This window comes from Drosophila erecta, unplaced genomic scaffold, assembly GCF_003286155.1.
Source record: "Drosophila erecta strain 14021-0224.00,06,07 unplaced genomic scaffold, DereRS2 tig00000021-arrow-pilon, whole genome shotgun sequence".
In the NCBI taxonomy this organism is placed as follows: domain Eukaryota; kingdom Metazoa; phylum Arthropoda; class Insecta; order Diptera; family Drosophilidae; genus Drosophila; species Drosophila erecta.
Genome location: NW_020825198.1, coordinates 25,436,057 through 25,460,457, shown reverse-complemented (window position 1 = coordinate 25,460,457; position 24,401 = coordinate 25,436,057). Strand labels below are relative to the sequence as shown.

The 24,401-nt window shown below is 38.2% G+C and overlaps 1 protein-coding gene across 1 annotated transcript in view; it reads left to right on the top strand.

The window, feature by feature from the left end:
* Positions 1–24,401, top strand: part of LOC26526255 (unconventional myosin-VIIa) — a 713,556-nt gene that overhangs the window by 688,645 nt on the left and 510 nt on the right. The gene's annotated exons all lie outside the window — the stretch shown is intronic.

Below are 24,401 nucleotides of genomic sequence, written 5' to 3'. Positions count from 1 at the left end.
GCTTAATCTCAACATTCTTTTTGTAGTTCCCGAGATCGAGGCGTTCATACGGACAACGGACGGCCGGACAGACGAACATGGCCAGTTCAACTCGGCTATTGATCCTGATCAAGAATATATATACTTTATATGGTCGGAAACGTTTCCTCCTGCCTGTTACGAACGAATCAAGTATACCCTTTACTCCCCGAGTAACGAGTATAAACGTTCAAATATTTTACAATCAACATAACCATAAGAATAATAATACTAAATGACGGGCTTCGCAGTCACCAGCAAATTTGTAATTTATCTATATCTATCAATATCTAACGCTTTATCGTTGTTTATTCGACAGCATCCAAAGCTATTTTATTTTTTAACAGCGGAATCGAATTCTGTAGACACTTAATACTAAACAATGTTATCTCTATTCTTAATGTAATGTAAGGCCGCAGCCGCAGCATTAACAGCTCTCTCGGGTTTTCTATGCAATGCATATCAGCCGACAGCGGAGGTCGTTTCTTTTTACTCCCACTTTTCGTTTCTTGATCGCTAAGCATAGTTGCCGTCGAACTTTTTCGCAGACAAATACCTATGTTGTTGACGCCGCTATTCTAAGCGCAAATTCAAAAGAAATATAATGTCTAACGTTTCCCAAATTATGTTTTGATTGGAAAATTAAGCTACCAAGATGTTGGAAGCGCAAACACATAAATGCAGACAAATGTTTGACAATACATGGACGCAGCGGTTCAATCGTTATACGTACAGTTGTATATATCTGTGTGTATATAATATAATATCGATATATTATATATGTCGATATATATATATAATATCGACAACAAATGGCATTAGCCGATAAAAAGACTCCACTGCAAATTTAATAAATAAAGTAAATAATTTAATAAACATAGATCTATATTTGCCAAATATATTGTTACTAATAATTGTCATTATATTGCCTGGATACCTAATTGTTAAAACTTATTTCTTCCACAACAAATGTCTAACAAAAAGAAAATGGAAAAGTTGGTCAGACGACTTAGAAAAAGTCTAAAATTAAACAAAAAAATAAGAGGAAATCTGCTCTGTTGAAAATAAAAAAATAAGAAAAAAAGAGCAAAGAAAATTTAAAATGATTAAAAAAGGCACCATTAACAACTACAATAGAGGTCGAGGAAATTACAGAGGGAACAACCGGGGTGGAACCAATAACTGCAACACTAACAATAACAATTAAGAATAAAGAATAAAATAAGAATAAAGGATAAGAAGCCAATATATATATAAAACTACCGAATCCCACATAGTTAAAAAGAAGAAGTAGACAAACAAGTAAGCAAATTAATAAAATACAAAATAGTCTCTGAATATAACAGTCCATTTTGGAAAAGGCTTTACTAGATTATACTGATAAGATATGGCGGTTAGTAATTGACTATCGCCAAATCAATAAAAAAATCCTATCCGATAAATTTCCATTACCAAGGATAGATGATCAGATTCTTGATCAATTAGGAAGAGTTAAAAGAGTCTTGTAGATTTAATGTCAGGTTTTCATCAAATAGAACTCGAAGAAAATTCCAGAAATATAACGTCTTCTTCAATGAACAATGGCTCTCATCGTTTCACGCGATTACCATACGGTTTAAGTTACCTTTCACAGGACGCAGACAGCGGTAAAAGATTCGTTGCTTAAAAAAATTTTCCGATTATTCACGTCACATAAAATGATTACGTAAAAATAATGTAAAATTCGAATGAACAGATAAATGCCAAAAAGCCTTTGAATATTTAAAAGGTTAATTAATGAAGCCAACATTATTAAAGTTTCCCGATTTCGAGAAAGATTATTGTATAACAACAGATGCAAGTAAACAAGCATGGCGGCTGTTCTTATATAATATATAATATATCATATGTTAATATTCTGCCAAAGAGCCAAAGGTAAATTGGACTAAATATAACTTATTTTAAACATTTCCCTTTTAATATTTTGAAGTACATTTTTCTTTAAAAAAAAAAGGGTATACTAGATTCGTTGGAAAGTATGTAATAGGCAGGAGAGCGTTTCCGACTATATAAAGTATATATGTATATTCTTGATCAGGATCAATAGCCGAATCGAACTGACCATGTCCGTATGTCCGTCATCCGTATGAACGCCTCGTTCTTGTAGTGTACGTAGTTCGATAGATTTTTAACTAGTTGGTCTTTTAATAGTGGGTGGTAATTACTAATAAAGAGGACCTTGTACTTCCTTCGCTAGGGATGCGCACTCTTGCTATGCTCGGGTCTAGCTCGCCGTAAGTCGGGGTTCTTTTAGCTAGGATAGTACGAAACGCTACTACATTTTAATAAGTGCGTCTTACTCATAAACAATATTCAAAACTGGACTACCGATTAATAAAAGAAATGGCTTTATATTGATACTAATGATACACGCCGACACGTGTGAAGATAAGCTATAGATTCCTATAAGTATTGGGAATTTTGGATGTTAATAATTCCCTAAGTCTTTACCCTCCCTACCATGACAACGCTACTTAAAATATTTACATTGTCCCTTGGCCAAGTTCCAAAATAACTCTACCACATATTTAAGAAAGTGTTCAACATAAGTACTCGACAAACCATTAAATCTATTTATTCACAATTCATTATTTTTCAATATATCTTCAATCATAATTCCATTTATATAAATTCAGTTTAATAAAAGGTTTCATTAAATCTCTTTTACGAACTAACAATATTTTAATCTACGCATAATTATCCTAGTCATTCTCTAACTCTTCATTTTTTGTTTATATTCAGTGGGTAAAATAAAGTATATAAAAGTAAAGTACAATGCAAATAGTTATAAGCAATTAGCAAATATAATTACATAATCCTTAGTCAAATGCAGATATTATTTTATTTAGACGTTCGAGTGGCATTTTGTTAGAATTTTAATATAGGTAATTCATAATAATGTTTTTATCATTGTTGTTGTAGTACTCACGACCTTAAATATCCACTCCATGATGTGCGTAAAGTTGGGCCCAAGTTCACGTTGACATTGTCGAGCTGTATAGCAACCAAATGCTCTTATATAGGCCGGGCCTTCCTTACGCCTTGGGGTCGAATCTCGTTGCCACTTTCACACGAATCGAACACGGAAATTTATTGAAATATCCCACTCTTGTTTTATGAGATTGGATATATATATAACTAATTATATTTCACGTGTATGCGAAGTTTAAATGGGCAGCGTCAAAAATTGTGAGCGTTCGCCACGAAGTTTTATCCGATAATGAATCAAGCTCTGGGAAGCTGCATGCTGGTGGTCGCTGTTATAGCTTTTCTTTTCCTAACTGTATAATCGTACGATCATATTCTATCCTGATTGGTCTAAGACAATTCTCTCGCTTTTTGTTTTACACAAAAGCTGCTATAATTTAGGGCGAGGGTGTCTTGAAGAGTTGTTGCAGTGTAAAGTTAAGTTGGTCACTACATTCTCGAGAACTACAAAAAAAAAACGTTGAGACTAAGCATGCAGTTTCCAGAGACACAGACGCAGCGCAAGTTTATTTCCAAAAGTTGCCACGCCCCCTCTAAGGTCCACAAACCGCACTAAACTGCCACGGCTACACTTTTGAAAAATGTTGTGATATTTTTTCACTTTTTTATTAGTCTTGTAAATTTCTATACATTGTCGAAAAACTTTTTGACACGCCCACTCTACCGCCTACAAACCGCCCACAAAATTTTTGAAAAATGTTTGGATATTTTTTAATTTTTTTTACATATTTTTTAAATTTCTACAGATTTGGCAAAAAAAACGTTTTCCCACGCCCACTTATACGCTAATAAACCGCTCAAAACCGTCACGCCCACAATTTTGAAAAATGTTTTATTCTTTAATTTTTTAATATATCTTGTAAATTTCTATAGATTTATCTATAGATTTTCTATAGATTTCCACGTCCACTCCAACGCCCACAAACCGCCCGAATCAGCCACACTTTCATAAAATGCTGTGATATTTTTTCACTTGTTTTATATCTTGTAAATTTGTATAGATTGCCAAAAAACTTCTTGTCACGCCCACAAACCGACCAACACTCTTAGGCCCACACTTTACAAAAATATTTTTTTTTTTAATTTTATTTTTTTTACCGATACTCCAGAAAATTTTGAAATTTCTCGTTCGCACTTCCACTAGCTAAGTACGGGTATATGATACATGATCTGTCGGGGAACTCGACCATATTCATTTTATTATTAATTTTGTATCTTAACTGTTAAAATTTATAGTAATGGCAAGGGACCTGCGAAGGTTATTCCATGCATTCATTGTCTAACAACATATTTCCGTATGAAATTATTAGTAATATTACCATGATTATTAAGCAATCATTAAACTAGCATGTTCGGAAATATTATTGAAATATAGATCTTTCAATGTTGCACTTTCACGTATTTAACTTCATTATCTAATCGTTCAAATACTTGAGTGTGATTTGATATTGATACTTTCATCGGATCCCAAATAATCTTTGGAACTTCATTAACCACTCCTATATAAGGTTATGATAGTGCTTTTTCGCTTTCGAATTGAATACAATGGTGCAGAACTAAACTTTTATCTCAGTGTGGAAGGTGGCACAAGGCCAACAATTCTTCACAGCGCAAAACTCGAACGTTTTTCTGCTCCTCCGTCAACACCTTCGGCACAAGCTTCGCACAGACCTTTCGCATTTGCAAATCCTCCGTCACTATTCCATGTACCGCAAATGTTGACAAGTTTAGGATGTCAGCGATTGCCCGGATGCTTAACCGACGGTCTGAACTCAAAGTTTCTCGCACACGGCGAACGTTTTCATCAATTCGTGCTGTTGTTGGACGTCCGGAACGTGGATCGTCGGTGACCTCCTCTCGACCCTCCTTGAAGGCCTTGTGCCACCTTCCACGCATTACTTTCATAACGCACCCTGTATGTTGCAAGGCTTAAAACTCCTTGCTGAGGCAAATCAAACAACTCACAGCCTGCACATTGCAGTCCGACTTTAAACATTTTCTGAATAGATAGTGGCACATTTTCCTCGTCTAGTAATGAATCTTCTGAGAGCAACTAAAAATGCATGCCTTGGTGGTCATACAGACAAATACGACCTATCCTTTAAATGTTTTTTGTCCGCGATATTTCGAACACTTAACCAAATAAGGACCTGCGTAATCTAATCCCGTATTATAGAATGGAAATGACATAGTAACCCTATATCTCCCATTATTTACTGAGATGTAATTTGCCTGTACCTTGCAAACTTCACATATTCTCTTAAATATTTTTTCAATGAACTTTGTTAACTGAAAATCCAATATTTTCCTTGGATGTAATTTTGCATTAAGTTTATCCCTTCAGGCAATAATAGGTAACATTTTTCTAAAATAATCGAATGCCTAACATCAAATTCTGTATTTGAGTTTTGCAATCGAATCTATTTATGTATACTACTATGAGTATAAACTTTTCTACACTGGAATCCCTTCTTTTTGTTTTACAAATGGAATAATTTGTTTCGTCATTTTATTACGTATTTATTAAGACGGGCTCTTCTACAGACCGTTTCAGCTAGCCCTTTCGGACCATTCCACCAAAGATTACAGTTGGTCAACTGGTTAGAGTCCACTCCCCTAGATGCTAAATCTGCTGGAATATCCTCTGACTTCACATGATTCCATTCAGTATTTGTTTATTTCCAAATGTTATCCGTTCTTCTTCTAATAAATTTGATCTTACTTTGACCACTATTAACTTTGACCATGTTAAAGTAATTGTGGGATCACTCCAAGTGATCTCCATCTTCATAGATCTCCAATTGATTCCTTTAGTTTTTGGATTAATTCACTAAGCAAATAAGCTCCACACAGCTCCAGTTTGGGAGTAGTCTTTCTATTTTTTATAGGATTGACTCTACTCTTGCTGGTTATAATATTATATTTACAATACAATATTACCCTAGCATAGACTACTGCAGCATATGCTTTATCGTAAACTTTTTGAATAACTCCTTCCTGGTATTAAAATATTCTCTAACAATAATAAATTTTCGTATATTTTTCAGATCATTGATAACACAACGCGCTAATTTGTATGTTTACGTACAATTTACGTTAAATTGAAATAATTTTGAAGTTCCAATTTAAGTCCTAAAGTTTTAATGCATACATTTTCGATAATATTGAGAACTTTATTATCCCCCGTGTCCTTCACAGTTGTTAACAATCTGAAATTGTTGGAAATCCATTTCCTTAAGTTGAATCCCACCTTCTGTAATTCTTGTGAACTTAATAATATTATTAATTTATTAGCTTCTTCTACCGAATCAGCTCCAGTCAGAAGGACTGTATTATTAAACCTTTTTATTTATTCTATTTAAGGAAAGAACTAGAGTCTTTTGATTATCACTAAGTTGGAAGTTTAAATTGGCTTTAGCGGAGTTATTGCGGTTGATAACGTACTCAGTACTGAACTGCTGCATGGAGACATGCTTGCTGTTTTATAGGCAATTTGGGGAAGCCAAAGAGTGAAGTTTAAGGGAGTTGGGTTGTAAACCTCTATTTTCCTGTTGGAAGAGAGTCTTCTGAGAAATAGGGGGTGAATCCTGAGACAAGTGCGTAGGCTTAGGCGCCGATCGCGAAAGTTTATTATTTCAGTTGGCTCGCAAAGTGGTCGAATGCTAATGATTAGGGGACGAGAGTCTGTGTTTATAAAGGCGGCAAGTGTCTATGGTTATGATAAGGCGACAAGTGTCTATGTTTATGATTTGCGATCTGTGAGAAAGGGTGGCTTTGGAACATGACGCTGTGTCCAAGGTTAATCGAAGGGCTCTCGTTCTTTGATTACATTTTGTGCTTAGACTTAGATATTTTGTGTTTATACATTAATGTGTGTATATGAGCTTATACTAGTGTATGTTGCTAATAATTATCTTATGGGGAGTTGTGGGTGTAAGAATGGATATGTTACTATATATATTATTGATCAGGACCAATAGCCGAGTTCAATAGCTGTCCGTATGAACGCCTCGATCTCAGGAACTACAAAAGCTAGAATGTTGAGATTAAGCATGCAGCTTCCACTCGAACGCCCTAAACCCACACAAAACTGTCACGGCCACACTTTTGTGTGGTATTGTGATATTTTTTAATCTTTGAATATATTTTGTAAGTTTCTACAGATATGCTACATTTTTTTTCCCACGCCCACTTCTACTCCCACAAACCGCCAAAAACTGTCACGCCCACAGTTTTGAAAAATCTTAATTTTTTAATTTTTGAATATATCTTGAAAATTTCTATAGATTTGCCAAAAAACTTTTTGCCACGTCCACTCTAACGCCCACAAACCGCCCAAAACTGTCACGACCACACTTTTGTAAAATGTTTTGATATTTTTTCACTTTTTTATTTATCTTGTAAATTTCTATAGATTTGCTAACAAATTTTTGCCACGCCGACAAACAGCCCAAAACTCTCACGCCCACACCCTAACAAATTATTAAGTTATTTTTAATTTTTATTATTTTTTCCCCAATTTCTACATTGGGGATTTTGAAATTACATTTTGAAATTCACATTTGAAATTCACTTCCACTAAATGAGTAACGGGTATCTGATAGTCGGGGAAATCGACTATAGCATTCTATCTGGTTTTTTCTATGTTGTAGTTGGTTGAATTATTCTCGCTCATTGTTAAATAGGCATAAAGTATATACTAAAGTCCTGTAAGTGAACTAAATAAATTAAATTTCTGCACCACTTTTGTGGCATGTGTTCGTGATCATAAATGGATATAATATAGTAGCACGTGAGCGTTAATTTTGATTAGATTAGGAAAAAAAGGTAGTTGAACTTAAGTTGAACTTAATTGAATTAAATAGGAGAGGTGATCAATTAATTAAGGTATCTAAGTGACAACGAACCCGTATGAGAAATAAATGTTGGCGTGCGAGCGTAACGAGCGACCGTTTATGTGTGTCCCCATGCATAGGGCCGCTTTGCTTGAAACTGATTAACAAAAAAGGTAGAAACAAACACCTCTGATCTGAGAAAGAAAATCACTTAAAAGAGAAACCACTCGAAAAAATTCAGTAATTTTATTACAAAAGATTTAGACAAAGCCAATTATTATATTTAAATTATAATAATTTCTCAAAATATCCATTACCTACGACTTTAGGCTCGTTGGCATGGTTTTATTGGCAAGTATTTGGTCCCTCTTGAAAATCATCGTCGAACGTTTTGCCACAATCTTGTAAAACAATGGTTGCGCCCCATTCAGCCGAACGTTTCCCTCCAGTTTCACTTGCAGTTTTTCAGATGCGAGTTACAAAGCGAATGCTGCTTTTTGCTACGTTAATTCTTTGTGTCAAAACAATAGGAAAATTGTTTCACAATTTGATAGCTGGAAAAGCCACGCATATGAACTTGCTTCCAAACTTTAGTTTGGAAAAGAGCACAATGACAGGCAGCACAAGTCATTTAAACAGTTCAGTTAGAGGCGGGTGGGCATTACTGTGCTCAGACGTATTAGAGGCCCCAAACTTGAGATTTCCCAAGTGATCCAACGGTGGCTTTTGTGCACTAAGCTGCCAGGACGCGAGAGCTCCCGCTTTTCCCCCAGAGAGGAGCATATGAATAGCCGGCTAATCCGCCTGCTTATTACTGTGAGCAGTGCTGCTTGTGGGCAAAGTAATATGCGCTTTTTGCCGGAGACAAACAGCTGGCAAACTTATCTGTCCGTTTGGGTGCGAGCGCCGGAAGCCAAGGCGGGTTAAGGGGTGGGCTCCATCCGGTATGGTATGGATACCATATTTTGATTTTCGATCACCAACTTTCTTAAGCCAGACAATGTCGTCACAGAGTTTTTCTCTTAAAAATCTCTGAAGAAGCTAATTATTAATATACAATCCACAAATTATAAATACAATATTCGTCCAAATAACTATAGTAGATGCTCAGCGGATGAAGTTGATATTACTGAAAAATTTAGTCATAGATGGGACGATTGCATGCAGTCTAGATATGTGTTTTGATATAGTTGCAGAACGAAGAATGTTTATAAACCGAGTTGTTGTAGGTGTAATCCCTCGAAAAACCGAAGGATGTGTCAACCAACCAACTGTAGAATAAAAGACACTAGAAAGAAAGACACTAGAATAATAAGATGCGTAACGGCCATACATTGGTTTTGCACTATGCAGTCACTTTTTTGGTGTCGGCAGTAATTGCTTTCTTCCCGCTCGCGTAAAATTGAGAGAATAAAAATCTAAAAATAGAATTCACTTGCACTTATGTGATTAATTAATTAAAAGCTCGATATCGGATATTTGGTCATTTATATACTATTGCACTCGAACATAAACCCAAAAGATCAACTTTTCGCTTACGAAAATTCCTCAAGAATATTGTTAGTACTCGACTGATTTTGACACACGCATTGTGATTCTGATTAAGGAAATCGCACATTGCTTGAGAAAAACGAATATAACCATAGATGTGTGACAATCTAAGTTCTGCATGAAAAAATTAAATATCTCGGCTTTCTGAATTCTTAAATACAGATAAGAACAGATCCGTTCAAAAATATGCCGATAAACGAGTTATCACTACCTACTACAGTCAAACAACTTCGTCGTTTCCTGGGATTAACTATAAATAACTATGGTTGACAATTATGCTTCAGTGGGTCATTCACTGATAGAAATGCTTAAGAAACAGAAATCGTAGTTTTGGATGTTTTGTAGCCTAATAAAATGTAGAGGGTCTCGAAATACCTGTTGGTTACATGTCCGTTAAACTCTCTAAAGCTCAGCGGAACCATACCGTCTCAGAACTAGAGAGTTCATAGAAAAAAATGGTACCTTCTGAATTAGTTCACAGCATTCTACAGCAAGCTAAATGCTACTTAAAATTCGTGAATATGGTAAGGATTGCAAGCAGACAAAAATACTAAAGATTCCTTGAAAACATTTTGACATATAATGGTCATAAAACCTGGGATCAAAGATTGAATGACATAAACGAAGCTGTTCGATTTAGTCTTCACACGACTACTGGACTTTCACCTTACATCCTAACCTTCGGACAAAACATAATTTTGTGTGGCAAGGATTATGAATTGTTGCGAAAACTTAAATGGCTTAATTTAACTTTGAGTACCTAAGTGTTTTCTCTTGAGCCTCTTTGATTTGGTCTCTTATTTTGCCCGCAAGATCTGGTGGAATAGCGTGAACTATTTCATGAGGCTTTTTATTTGTAACCGAGTGGACAGTTCTGTTATATTCTATTGTTGCGAATAGAAAAGGGTCGGTCGCCTCGGTTATGTTTTGATCTATCTTGTTGCACCGTGCGATTTTCGCTAGGGTGCTATGAAATCTCTCAACTTGGCCATTAATTGTGCTGTGCAACGGGGGCGCATTTGAGACCTGTATACCATACCTTTTTTCTAGGATGGTTCGTATGGTTTGTGAGTTGATAGACCTGTTTTTATTTTGGGGAACGGATTTATTAGTTGTAGTATCGGAGTTTTGATATCTACGATTGCTCTTGAATAATTTGGTATGACTATAGCAAATTTTGAAAACTTGTTGATACAAGTTAGAAAATGCTTTTGATCAGTTGAAAATATATATGTGGATAATTTCCCCAGTATAACCGGGAATTGGTGTTTCCGCTATTGTTTGTTGTACTGGGTGATGATTGTATTTTGCTTTGGAACACGTTCTGCAACTTGCGGTGATTTCTGCTGCTAGCTGGCCCATTTTGGGAAAAAGTAATCACGAAGGACCTGTTTTACGTTTTCCTGTCCTGCTCTATGGGCTCTATTGTGTTCCGTGGTCATAATTTCCCTTTGTTCGGTACTGTTTGTTATATCGATGACCAAGCTCTTACAATGTCTAAATGTCGTCAAGGGAAAAGCGACGATTAAATCGTGCTGAATGAAGGCGAGTATAGGTAGCTCGCAGTGGATTGCTTGACGACATCTATTTTTACTAAATCTTTTAGTGAGCGAAGCAATGTTGTGCGGTGTTGTGATTTACAAATCGCACAATGTGACGCGTTTTTGATTTAAAAAGGATGATTGACTTTATAGGCGGGAAATCCGCCTGTTCGATCACTATTTGGTTCCTGAAACAGTTCACAGGTTTTTCTGTTGACTCTACAGTGTAGGTCAACGATTCCTCGCTGTGGATAGTAGCGTGTTCGGAGTGTGCCTCATTATCTAAAGCATTTTTCTTTTCTCGACTTGTAGAACACTTGTGCGTTATGTTCATCAACAAACGCTTTCCACCTTTTGAGCCTGGGGTTCGGATTTTTAACCGACATTGAACCGGTCAGTGGTTGATGGTCGGTGAAGACGTTTATCTTTTTTACGCCATATAAATAGTTTCTGAGATTTTGAAGAGCCCATACTATTGCTAGTAGTTCTCATTCATTTGTTGCCATTGAAATCTCGGTTCCGCGTAACGTGCGAGAAATCATGGTGTCGGACGACCTTTCTGCGAAAGAACAGCCCCTAGGCCGCTTCCAGAGGCGTCAGTGGTCAAGTCAAATGGCTGAGTGAAATCTGGGTATGCCAACATGACATCCTCAGACTCCAGGATGTTTCTAAGTTTTTCGAATGATTTTCGCTGCTCGTTGGTCAGTTCCAGTTTGACTTTCTTTGAGTGGCTTGCACCAATTTTTCCGTTGTCACCCCTTTATGAAACATCCATAATAACTGGCAAATCCCAGAAATTACCTGAGACTGAACAATGTGGATGGAGCTTGAAATTGTTTTATAGCCTTAAACTTTTCAGGTGAAGTTTTAATTCCCCCTCTGGACACTATGAATCCCAAATATTCTACGTTCTTTTTAAGGAACTTAGATTTTTCTACAGTCACTCTCATGCCTGCATCGCACAAAGATTTTAAAACCGTGTTTATATCGTTGACATGACTTTCCATTGTTTGGGAGTAAATGATTACGTCATCGACGTAGACATAGCAAGTTTTACCGATGTGTTCTCTCAGAACATCATCTATGGCCCGTTGGAAAATACTAGGGGCGTTTTTTAAACCAAAGCGAAGTCTGCAGAATTCATACTTCCCGTTGTTGACCGAAAAAGCTGTCTTTTCTCGATCGCGCTCCGCGAGCTCAATTTGATGAAAGCCCGACTTCAGATCAAGAGTCGTGAAGTACTGAGCTTTTCCAATGTTCGACAGTATGGTCGATATTGATGGTATAGGATACTGGTTGTCAATTGTTTTCTGATTTAGTTTCCTGAAGTCAATAACGAGACGTTTCTTCCTATGACCTTCTTCGTCAAAACCTTCCTTATCAACAACCCAAATTGGGTTATTGTAAGGCGACCGGGATGGCCTTATTATTCCGTCTGCTAGAAGTTGTTTAACCTCCGTATTGACGAAATCGGCTACACCCATCGGATATGGGTAAAGTTTTGAATATACGGGTTCCCCATCAGTGCGGATCGTGGTGACCGTATTTATATTAAGGGGGAGGGACTCGTTTGGGTCCGCAAAGGCTTTTGATCTGTTTTTGATCATCTGTTTGAAATCTTCGTTGACGGCGTTTGGCACGTCCACGTCATCGAAGTTAATAAAGTTTACATTTCTGCATTTTGAGTAAAAAATTTGTTCCGTACCATGATCATGCTCGATGATGTTTTTTGTTTTGACCATTTTTGCATTGACCATTTTTAGCACATCCAGTCCAACAATTCCGTCATATCCGTTCAGGTTGCTTAATAAGAAGAAGTATGACCTAACATTGAATAGATGGATCAGACACTATTGTTCTATTTTTGTATGACCGTGGAATTATGTACGGGAGCAGGGACGTTCCCCTAAAAAAATTACATGATTCGGAATCGGACGTGTTATCTGCCTCGATTTATACTGCATGGCATCCGCTGGGATGACTTTACCCTATACTCCTTGTCATTTGACTGCTCTTCAGTCGTATGGTTCAACCGTTGACAACTGCGAGCTGTCTGCTCGCCCCTGAATTTAGAACGTGATGTGGGATCGACGTCCATTGGTTCAGGACCTAGGTTTTGCGTATAGCCTTTTCGAGGATTATTTGATTCATTGTTCTGTTGCGTTTGGCCCTTATGTCCTTGGTTTTTAGGAAATTGGGGGTCTTTAGCTTGATTACTAGTGGTCGGTTCATTATTGTTTTGGTTTCTCTGGAAAGCACCCTCGGAGTTGTTGTGATTATTACCTTGTGGGGTGTTATGAAAACGGTTACCCTGGCGACGGTTTTCCGAATTGTAAGATTTTTCTTCTAAATTTTTATTAAAGCTTACAACGAACCAGGCTCGTTCATTGCAAGACTGTGCCCGTTGAGCCACGGCCAATGCTGATGGCAAATCTTTGGGCGCAGCTGAGAGAACTACATGTCGGACTGATTTTTTTAAGCCGGTCACAAAAGCGTTTAATGCATCCTGCCGTGATCTATTATTTAAGATAGCGGCAGTACTTGTGTCATAAGACAACAAAGTCTTACTAATAATAAGAGTTAGCTTTTTCTCAATCTCATTATAAAAAGTCATTAGGGGAAGTTCTCCCTAACCCATAGTAACCATTTGCTGCTGCGTTACCTCGATTGGAGTTTGTTCTGCATCTGCGCAGTCCATTCTAGCTATTATAGCATCGAAATTAAGTACTGTATTATGTGACGTAAGCATTACTCCCGCGGGGCCTATTACCTTGTTACGTATGATTCCTACGGCCTGGTAGGTTCTAGAGCTACCCAAATATGGTTTGTAGATTTCGTAGGCGTTAACTGCTGCGGTTCGCCATGCCACATACTCATCTTGTTTTCCGTCAAAACTTGGTATGGACTTTACTAAGTCTAGTGGTTCGCTACAAGGGATAGCTAAGTTATGTGGTATTTTCTCGTATACCACTAAGGGTCCATTCTCATTTATTCTCTGCCTATTCTCAACCTCTTTAAGCTTGTCTGAGAATATTTTTTGTTGATGCTCTAGTGCGCCATTTACGGCCGCTTCCATGAGTCTAATTATATCTTTATTACTAATGGTACCTGAGGTTCCCTGTGTAGGTGTTGGCTCTTGTTGAAGGTCCTGGTGTTGATAATGAAATTCTTTTTACTTTGTCTGTAAAGCCGTCTATTAAGTTGTTTAATTCTAAATCTTCGTCGGTCTCAGTACCGGCAATGTAACCCCCTTCTTGGTTATTATTTCTTATGTCTTTATAGCTCTGTATTAAGTCCTCGTCACTGTCGTTGTTTTCGTTACTGTTTCTATACATCGGACAATGATACGTTTGCGATTTCTTACTTTATAATTTGTATGAGAAAGAACTACGTTTTAGGAAAGACTTTAATTTTCCTTATTAATTTTTTTAAACAATTTGTAAATGAAAATAACTATAATTGAACTTTTAATTGCAATCAATCTTTTTTATTTGTTTTATTTCGTTATTTATTATGTGTTTTTTTTTTCAAAAATGGTTGACGTTAAAAGAGGTAAATTGAAAATAAAGATCTCACTTACATGTTATATTGGTATATTGAAATGCAGCGAAGACGGTAGCTGGTTGATCTGTTTATCCTCTGGCTGTCGTTGATTTAGCTGTTTACTGTTGATATGCAGTGGTTTTCACAGTTGCTTGTGCAGCGTTGTTTTGTTTTTGTATTAGATATTTTTGGTTGTGTGTTGTTGTTCACTGTTGTTGTGCAGCGTTGTTTTGCTTTTGTATTAGATATTTTTGTTTGTGTGTTGCTGTTCACTGTTGTTGTGCAGCGCGCGAGTCCGAAGTGTTCTCAAAAACCCGATTACGAGACCTTGATTTCTGGATCTTTTTATTACGGATTTTACGTTATTATGACACTTAAGCGCGTTGGGCGTCAATTAAACCAAATACGTTTGTATTATTAAATGGTTATTTTATTAGAGCCAACTGCTCTGAATTCTGGTCTGTTACGAACTAAAGACAAATCAAATTTATTAAGGCCGCCAAGTCTTCGGTTGGAGGCAACGGACTCACCAGAGCGCTTAGTCAGCGCCTCGTGCCTTCTGGTGTTTCCTGCCTTCAACGGTCACCCAGCGCGCACATGCCCGCCTCGCATTACGCTGACCATTGCACATCGCTTTCGCTAAAGCGAAATGCGTTAGTGGACTGGCTCAGCGTCGTCGATGTTATTGTTGGCGCATCCGGTCTTGGATGGCATTTCGGCGGGTCGTTGCACCCCTCTGACTTTCTCGTGTTAACTTTTACAAACTTTCACAGGTTCAGGCGTTCTGAGATTTCGACATTCATACATAGAGTGGCAAAAAATCTGATTGCCAAGGGGAGGACTGATAGCATCAAAGAAAAGCGCACTCGGAAATTACCCAGTTTCAAATGCCCAGTCTAATGTCTACAATTGTTCATAAAGTAATTATACTCCGGCAAAAGTTCCCTAGTCGGACATTGAATCCCAGACAGACCCCATTGAAGTTCTCAGTCTGAATGAGACGATTACAACAGAGGGCTTGAGGGAATCTAGTTGAATCCTTGAGGAAAATCCTATCAATATATCCTGACGAAATCCTGTACCTAACTCGTGATGTTCAAGTGTATTGTTAAAGTCGTCGAATTCGCGCATAAGCAGAAAGAGCTTTTGAAAATACTACCAAAATATCAAAGTAACCCTAAAAAGAATATAAGCAGCAAAGTGCAAAAATCAAATCAGTTATTTGCGAATCAAATTTGTCGCACAAAAAAAGTAATGGGCCAACTAAACCTCTTCAAGAATTATAAAGGGGTAAGTTTGACGGGAAACAGTTCCTTTGGGATACCTTTTCCATACATACATATATTCGTGCCATCTTTCTATATCAAAGGTAATTTATTGATAACTTTGGTTAACCTTGAAATTTTATTTTATTAGTTTGGCAAATATCTCCCTTCCGCCTTTGTGTCTTTTGATATTCGCGGCTATGTACAAAGCGCTACAAACTCGTATCTGGCAATACTATACATAGTATTGCCAGTACATTTGAAAGGTCTTGACATAACCTACAAAACGACGCTATGCATGATTAGTTTGGATATTGCGTTCAACAGTTATAGACGTGTAAACATGGAGTTCACTAACGCCGAAATTCGCGCTATTTTAAAGTTTTCCTTCGTTAAAGGCAAATCCGCCAGAGAAACGTTCCGTGAGATTAATGGTGTTTTGGGGGATGGTGCTCTATCACTTCGAACCGCGGAGGAATGGTTTCGACGATTCAGAGCCGGTGAAAACGACACCATGGATAAGCCAGCCGGCGGAAGACCTGTGACGACAAATACCGATCAAATCATGGAATACATCGAGTTAGACCGGCATGTGGCATCTCGTGACATCGCCCAGGATATGGGAGTTAGTCACCAAACCATTTTAAACCATCTGCAGAAGGCTGGATACAAAAAAAGCTTGATGTTTGGGTGCCGCATGATTACACGCAAAAAAAACTTTTGGACAGAATCAACGCCTGCGATATGCTGCTGAAACGGAACGAACTCGACCCATTCTTGAAGCGGATGGTGACTGGCGACGAAAAATGGATCACATACGACAATATCAAGCGAAAACGGTCGTGGTCGAAGGCCGGTGAATCGTCCCAAGCAGTGGCCAAGCCGGGATTGACGGCCAGGAAGGTTTTGCTGTGTGTTTGCTGGGATTGGAAGGGAATCATCCACTATGAGCTGCTCCCATATGGCCAGACGCTTAATTCTACCATCTACTGCGAACAACTGGACCGCTTGAAGCAGGCGATCGACCAGAAGCGTCCAGAATTGGCCAACAGGAAGGGTGTAGTGTTCCACCAGGACAACGCCAGACCACACACTTCGTTGATGACTCGTCAGAAGCTACGGGAGCTCGGATGGGAGGTTTTATCGCATCCACCATATAGCCCGGACATAGCGCCAAGTGATTACCACCTGTTCCTGTCCATGGCGAATGCCCTTGGTGGTGTAAGGTTGAACTCAAAAGAGGCTTGTGAAACGTGGCTGTCCGAGTTCTTCGCAAATAAGGAGGGGGGCTTCTACGAGGGAGGTATTATGAAGTTGTCATCTAGATGGAAACAGATTATCGAACAAAACGGCGCATATTTGAACTAAATCCGATCACTGTAACACTTTTTATAAGGCATTGAATAAAGGGCAAAAAAGCGGAAGGGAGATATTTTCCAACCTATTATTTCGGAATTGGTGTAGTCAATTATTTGTACTTCAGCTGTGCATGCAGCCAGTAAGAGCCTGTAAATGAAGTTTCAGTTTCGTATTAGTCCTTTGTAAATAACTCTTCCTCTTTCTGTCAAATCAGTTGTATTCCTGTCCTCTTTTACTATTTCTTTTTTGTATCTAGATGACAGCTTTGTTCCAAATCTTTTGTTGTTCTTTACGTAAATTTCGTCTCCGGCCTTATAGGTTTTTACAGAGTCTTTTGTTTCGTTGTGGAATTCTAAATCTTTCTCCTGTTTATTTATTATTTTTTCAATGGTTTCTTGCCTTTCTGCTTGTTGCAGGTTAGGATCATTTGCTACCTTCCTACCAAAAAATAGATCGACTGGTTTTCTGTTAGTAGTAGGGTGAATAGAGTACTTGTATTTAATTATAGATCTGCCTATAACATCTCTTATGGAGCTATGGAGTTTTCTGCCTTTTGACATCTCATGATTTCAGTTAGGGTTGAATGGAAACGTTCGATTTGTCCGTTTGCCGCGCTATGGTAGGGTGGAGTTTTGAACACTTCTAAATTATATTTCTCCTGCATCATTCTCATTATTGGATCTGAACTAAGTTATTTTTCGTTATCTATTACCATGATTTTTAGTATACCAAAATTCCTTAGTACTTCCTCTAGAGGTTGGTTTACATGTTGGGTCGCCCTAGATTTTATGATTTTCGCTTGCGCGTATTTAGAAAATTTATCAATCGCGGTTAGGACAACTTGTTTACAGGTCAAGTACAGGTCGATGTGGACAATATGACCCGGATATTGGGGTATAGGTGTTCTCTGTATTTCGGGTTTATTCGGATGTCTCTAGTATTTGTGTTCTTTACAGATGCTGCATTCCTTTACGATTTTCTCTATTTTAGCTCTCATTTGTGGGATATAAAAGATTTCTAATATTTGCTATTTATTTTATTTTGCGCTACGATGAGCTCTTTTGTGTTCGTTAATCATTCTATTTTCCTGATCCGTTTCGTCCGTCAGGTCAGTTACTATTTTTGATGAAAATCTGGCCCTGAATTTACTAAAATGCTGCCGGTATATTTCCTGAACGAGGCCTAAAGTGCGTTCGTCCGAGTGAAGTCCATTTATAACACAAGGGTTTAATCGTTTTTTTAAGATTTCAACGAGTTTTTCCAGATCGAATGAGGGTTCCTCTATGGTATGTCTATGATAGCTTGGAAAAATTAATTCAAATTTATAAGAGACCTGGTTTCCTATTTTCAGTATTATTTGATTCTTAAAGACGTTTAGTGGCTCCGTAGCTATTGGAATTAGTCTTTCTGGCGAGCTGTTACTACAGTGGACTGTTGCGGTGAGGGTGTTTATTTCATCGTTTGTTTGAATGGGTGGTCTACTTAATGCGTCTGCTACAACGTTTGATTTTCCTGGCTTGTGTAAAAGCAAAAAGCTTGTGGAGCGTAGTGCTCCTCGGCTTTACTCAGAGTTTTTGAAATAAACATTATAGGAACATTATAGTTGGAATTCCTTTGTAAAGTGTTCTTTATCTTCATAAAAGCGTCCATTGCATTCTCATCAAAACTTATTAGAGTTTTGCTTGAGGCAGTCTTGGAGATTTGGCCTCGGCAATCCTCCCCTCTTAAAAGGGCTGAAAGGGGTTTAGCCAGTTTTGCGTAGTCTTTTATGAAACTCCGATAAAACCCTAAAAGTCCCAAAAAGGATCGAAGGTCTTTAAGTGTCTTGGGAATAGGGAATTCTGCGATAGCTCTTACTTTTTCTGGATTTCTTTTAATTCCACCGTCTGCTATCAAAAATCCAAGGAACTCTACCTCTTTTTTTGAAAAATTCGCACTTGTCCAACTGAACCTTCATATTTGCCTCTTCTAAAGCTCGGAAAATTTTACTAATGTCGCTTGCATGCTGTTATTCTGTTTTGCTAAATATGATGATGTCGTCTATATAGACGAAGCATCTTACACCGACGTTGTCTCCAAGTATATCGTCTAGTGCCCTCTGAAATATAGAGGGGGCGTGTTTGAGCCAAAATGGTAATCTCGTAAACTCATATTCATTCACTGATTCACTGAAAAAGCAGTTTTCTCTATGTCGGATTTCCTTAGGGGAATCTTATTATGAAACCGCTTTTTAAATCTATAACGGAAAAGAACCTGTTTTTCCTAGCTGTGCAAGGACAAAATTAATGTCTTGGATCGGGTACCAATCGGGAATGGTGGCCATATTCAACTTCCTATAATCAATCACCATTCTGAATTTTTTTTGGCCCGATGCATCTACCTTCTTAGGTACGATCCATATCGAAGAGTTGTAGGGCGATCTTGATGGTCTTATGACTCCATTTTCGAGTAGCTCCTGTATTTGCTTCCCTACTTCTTTCCTGAGTGCTTCTGGATAAGGATAGTATCTTCAATAGATTGGGTCGGTGTTAGTACTTATAATCGTTGCTACCACTTTTGTTGTAAACGTTAATTTTTCGTTTGGGAATTTTTAGCAGATCTTTTTCATAATTTGTTTTTGAGTGTTATTTGCGTGTTCTAGTCGGAGATTGTTTACTTCACGTGAGGGTTGTTGATTTAATTTAAATTGTAGTTTGTTTGCTATCATTATGAATCCTTGTCTTAAAAATATGTCTATTCCTATTTCTCTTATTGTGTCTCGTATTGTGTTTTTTTTCCTAAAAATGATTGATTTTAACAATTATTTCTTTTTAAATTGGTTTTTTCCTAAATTTTATTTTAATTTTTATTTTAGTTTTCTTAGATATCTTTATTTAAATTAATATTAAAGAACGATATTATTTACTTTACTTGAATGTATTTTAACTTTTTACTTAAATTTCAGTATTTCTAAAAATGCTTGATTTTAATTATTTAGAATTGACTTTTTTTCTTATTTTTATTTTAAAGTTTATTCATTTTGTTTTAGGATTTTAATTGTTTAATTTGATTATTTATTTCTTTCGATTTGTTTTACTTTCATTTAATACTACTTACATTATAAAATACATCCTGGACTGGCTGGCAGGTAGTCTTCCTTTTCGCTGATCTACTGGTGTACCTCTTCCAGCACCACCGAACCAGTTATCTGCGACCAACGTCTGCAGACCGATGTAAGTGAGTTCGCTTGCTTCTTGGACTTGATTGTTTCGCTGGAGCAGCCAATTGGGTGTATTTATCAGCGGCAGTTCGTTTTAATCCTTGGCAGCCAAAATGGGTGCACTTATGGGATTTTTTTTTTCGGTTTCTCAGTTCACTACGGATATGATGAAAAACATTTTTCTTTCTCACAATAACCAGGGCAGCCAATCGGGTGCACTTACAGGTTGCGCGTACTTCGCGTTGTTTAACTTGACTGTAGTAACGCGCACAAGCCCTTTTTAACGCCAATTAACTCATATAGAGTTCCAATCAATAAAAAAATATATTTCTATAATTGATGTAGACCATAAGGTCTTTATTTATTGAATGTAAAAATATAACTGATTTTAGTTTCACAAATTTGTCCCTACCTAAGTTCGCCTGCCTGTCTTCGGTGCTGCTCTGCCCACGGAAGTTGGGCACGGAAGTCTGCACATTTATATTGTGCAGGTGCAGCGTATGTTCCGCAACCGGACGCTCATGCGACCCCACGAGTGTTGCACAAGCGGATACGCTTGCAGCTCCAAATGTTCTTATCCATTTATCCATCTTATCCATTTGTGGTGTTAACTTGTATAATAATGTATAATGTTAAGTTTATCTTTTTCAGTTTTTTTATGATGGTGGCGATGCGTTGTTTGACGATGCGTCATTGGCGATGTGTTTGTTTGGCGATGTGTTTGTTTCTTCCTTCTCTCTAGGTTGACGTGGATGTTAAACAGGATTTATATATTTTTTCTATTTTTTGGCACGTTTTATCTGTATAGTCCAGTTAGATCAGTTACTCTTGGCACTCTTTTTATGCACTTTATATTAAGTTATGCTCTTATGGCATTTTTAGGCACTTCTTTTTTTTTGCACTTCCTGATGTATGGACTCAAGCACGCTTTATCATAATTTATAATGGTAACCAACCAATTTTAGAACATAAAAGATTAATGTGTATCTTCCTGTTTTTTTTAAAGCTATACTCTGTGCCTTACCATAGAGGATGAAAAGAGTTAAATATTTTTACTACCTTTAGCTGCAAGATTAACTTAACAATGCTTTAGGGAACTGGTCTTTGTCTGAGTCCCTTATCATAGAGGAGAAAACTGCAGAGTTTTGTCGAAGTTAAATTTCATCGGCTCGATCGACCAAAATGTAAAGAGGCTGCAAATAAAGCAAACGTCTATGTTTAGCCAATGAGCTTTTTCATTAGCTTTTGAACTAAAAACAATTATTGTTCAAATGATATTCTTGGTTTCTGGTAGGTTATTTGGCAGCGAAAGGGCCAAACCAGCGCGAAAAACTTTTGTATGTATGTACAATGTACATTGTATGTATGTACATTGTATGTACTTTCCGGAGTATATAGACGACTGAGATGGAAAATGAGACGCTCGGTACAAAGATGAGCGTAAAGATAAAGATATACAAACGTGTGCTTAGATAAATACGCAAATAAATAAGCAAGATGATTGATTTATGTTAATCCTAACTATTACAATTGGTCTTGTTTAATGCTGTTGGTTGCGTGGCCCGACATGCTTCCCCGGTTGGAAGTCAGGCTTTCAACAGAGTCCTAAAGGGGCAGCAGACACTGCTTGTTTACTGCACGTCTTGTCTCTCCTGATGATGTTTGTAGTACGGCAACTAGAGAGACACCATCTCTGCCGGGTATCAGCTGAGGCACTCTTGCCACCTCAGGGTAGGGGGCCACTGTAGGGGTAGGTTCTCGTCCTTAACAAGAACAATATCGTTTACCGACAGACCAGGCCTTGGAGTTCGCCTCTGGTACCGGTGCTGAAGTAATGTTAGATACTCTTCCTTCCACTTAGACCATAAGATTTGCTGCAAATAGGACATGTGCTGCCATGCATCCAAGCGGTTGTAGTTGAGACTTGTCCGGCTCATCGAAGGAATCAGGTCGACCTCCGTTCAAGAAATGTGCTGGAATAAGAACATCCAGATCAGCGGGGATCTCTGAATGTGAGACTAAAGGTCTAGAATTAATCACGCCAGGACTGAAGGCCCCACAGCACGATAAAAATGATGCTTGGTCATTTTCACCACCGCTTCCCAAATCCCACCGAAATGGGGTGAACGTGGAGGGATGAAAGGCCAATCGATAGTTTCAGATAGACAAAAATCTATTATCACTGCTAAGGAAATTAGTGGCGTTGTCTGACCAAATTTGTTTAGAATTTGTCTTTATTGGGGTCTTGTTGCGAGACTCCGGCTTGTAGAAGAATGGCCCACAGAAATCTACACCAGTGACCTGAAAGTAATGCGATCCTCCAAACCGCTGTTTAGGAAGATCCGCCATAATGTGTTCCACGAGACGAAGCTTAGCCCGAAAACAAGAAGAGCTCTAGGGCCGGTATGAAGATTAGCCTCATGGTAATGCAAAACAATTGCTAACGTAGATGGATGGGATCTTGGAAGTATCGTTGGGTGCTGGCCAATGAAATCCAGCGGAAAATTCCTTTGCCGCGCGTCCACTCGAAGACGGCCGAACTGATCCAGGAAAGGCGAGATAAAAGCTAGAGAACTGTATGGGAAAACAGTTCCTTTAATCCTTAAAGATTGTATGACCTCCCATAGATGAGTGTGCTGAACGATGCGCAGAATCAGCTGAATTCCTTTTCAAAGGTCCGCTACCGTGAGACCAGGATGTCGAACTCTATTGCAAAACTTGTAGATATAAGCGAATACAGACTGCAGAAAAGTAAAGGAGTTTGCAAATTTAGAGCAAATGGTTATGTCCACATAACGAGATTTTGCCAGCTATACACTTCGACGAAGCTCAGGCAGTGGCTTCTCAGTGAGACTAGCAGATGGTCAATCTTTCTCTGACCCGATCAGAAATGACGGTCCGTGTATCCAGACCGGGATCTAGCAGAGTTCAGAGGGAAGAGCACCATCTGAGTCCAGCACAAAACGTGGAAATTCAACACGGCATATCCCTCCAAAGCTGATGCAAATATCGGGCCATTTCGTATTTTGAGCCTCCCTTGAGGGAGGCGGATACATTTTTCTTACACAGCTGTTGCAGGCAGATTTTACACGGAATCGTAAAACCTCGCAATTGTGACTAATACAGAGCGTCTACATGGGGTCGATAATGAGTGCAGAACAGGAAATGAGAACATGATCAGAGATAGGATCCCAAGCGAAACCCAAAGTTCTGGTAATGTCATTCCCATTATCAAATTTCAAATAGGATTCCCTGTCCTGCTTGGGTACATCCTCTAAAACTATCGGATTATTGGAGCACCATTTTCTAAAGAGGCCTTTAGTAAGAATGTTAGTGGTCTGGTGCATAATGTTGATAGCATCTTCACGGAATTGGCACCTGATATGATCATCCACGTAGAAATCTCGCTTCGAAGAACTTCTGCTCCAAACGGAAATGCTGTCTGCTCATCCATCGCCAACTGGTGCAAAGCCCTCACAGTCAAGTAGGAGGCTGGCTTGGTGCCGTACGTAACTGTGTCTTGTTTATACACTTTAACCTCTTCAGATGATGAGTCTCTCCATAAAATGCATTGCAAGTAGCCGTCTTCATGCGAAATCATTACACAGCGATACATCTTGCAGATGTCCCCTGTAATGGCAACAGGGTGCGAACGAAATCAGAATAATGTATGAAACAGCTTGGGCTGGATGATTGGACCCGAAATCAACAGATAATTAAGAGAGTAGCCAGAAGAAGTAGACTGATCCGTCAAAGACTACTCGAAGCTTAGTTGTATAGCTATCTTTTTCATGACACAATGATGCGGTAAGAAGTATCGGCAAGAACTGATTAGGGATGAAGGAACAAGAGACAAAGCCCAGATACTCCTTCATGAATGCAGAATACTGATCTGTCACGACAGGATTCCGATTAAACTTCCTTTCAAGAGAGAAACCCCCGAAGCATGCAGCTTCCAGAGACATAGACGCAGCGTACGTTTGTTTTCAAATTTTGCCACGCTCAATCTACTTTTATACTTTTTTTTATACTTTGGACACGTCAGATTGTCATATATTTTACC